Source organism: Tupaia chinensis, unplaced genomic scaffold, assembly GCF_000334495.1.
Source record: "Tupaia chinensis unplaced genomic scaffold, TupChi_1.0 Scaffold000070_1, whole genome shotgun sequence".
Classification (NCBI taxonomy): Eukaryota; Metazoa; Chordata; class Mammalia; order Scandentia; family Tupaiidae; genus Tupaia; species Tupaia belangeri.
Window position 1 is genome coordinate 101769 of NW_006159530.1, and position 1284 is coordinate 103052.

Consider the following 1284-nt stretch of genomic DNA (forward strand, 5'->3'; position numbering starts at 1 on the left):
AAGCGAGAAATCACCCCCAGGGGGGATGGCCACGCCGCAATCCCTTCTCCATTCTCCTCCCAGGATCCTGGGCACGCACGCACGCGCACCCGGCATGAGTTTTAAGTCACCGGGTCCGGGACGCGAACCGCGGTTGACCATGTGGGAGTCCAGCGACATAGCCATTACGCTAACTGCTGGTCCTACAAATCATCTTATTGTATTTCACAGCTTCCTCTGAAGAAGCCCTCCTCCCACTTTATTTCTGTCTACTCTCATTAAACTCTTCCTCTTGTTGCTGCTCTGAAGAACAAGTACCTCAGTCAGTGGCAGGGGGGTTAGGGGGGGGCTGGTGCCGGCCTGCCGCTCCCTCTGCCTCTCTGGTAAGGCTCTGGACTCCCACGGGGTGGACTCGGCTTCAAGTCCCACACCTGGTGGCTTGCTTTCTCATTTTCCCTCTCTCTCTCTGGTGAGTATGTGGGCTTTATAGCAAATTAAAATAATAAATAAATAAAATTAAATAATTATTTTAGAGAGATGTTTGTTATAGGATATGTACATTTGCTGGAGAAACAGGGAGACAGAAAGTGAGAAATCACTCCCCAGGGAGGATGGCCATGCTGCAATCCCTTCTCCTCCATTCTTCTCTAGGGATCTTGGGCATGTATGTACATGCACCTAGCGTGAGTTTTTTTTCTCTTCTTTTCTTTTTTTAAGTTTGTATTTTACTTTATTTAAAATTTTAAAAAGTTAACGTTACATTTAATCACATGTATCTTTATAGCGTATAGCATTTCTTTTTCTAGCACAAATGCCATGCATACCAGTCAAGGCAGAGACATTATTATGTACATCAGCAGCAGCAAATAGCTTTTCAATTTTTTGTCGGTTAAACATACTCCTTTTTTCTTTTTCTTCCCCTGTTCCCCTCCCTCCATTACCCACCTCTGTATTACCCCTATCCTTACTACCTCCAGTATCTCCCGTTGTCCTCCCCACTGCTGTACCTTCCAAACTTCCAGTTTCTGCCGTAGAGCTCAGATAATCAGTAGATATTGAGTGGGGACATACAAAGTCTGTCTTTCATGTGTTCTGGCATGAGTTTTAAGCCACCGGGTCTGGGACTCAAACCGGGGTCAACTATGTGGGAGTCCAGTGATGTAACCATTACACCATCTGCTGCTTCCTGGTGTGAGTTTTAAGCCACAGGTTCTGAACTTGAACCAAAGTCTACTACGTGGGAGTCCAGTGATGTAACCATTACACCATCTGCTCGTCTCAAATAAATAATTCTTTTTTTTTTTT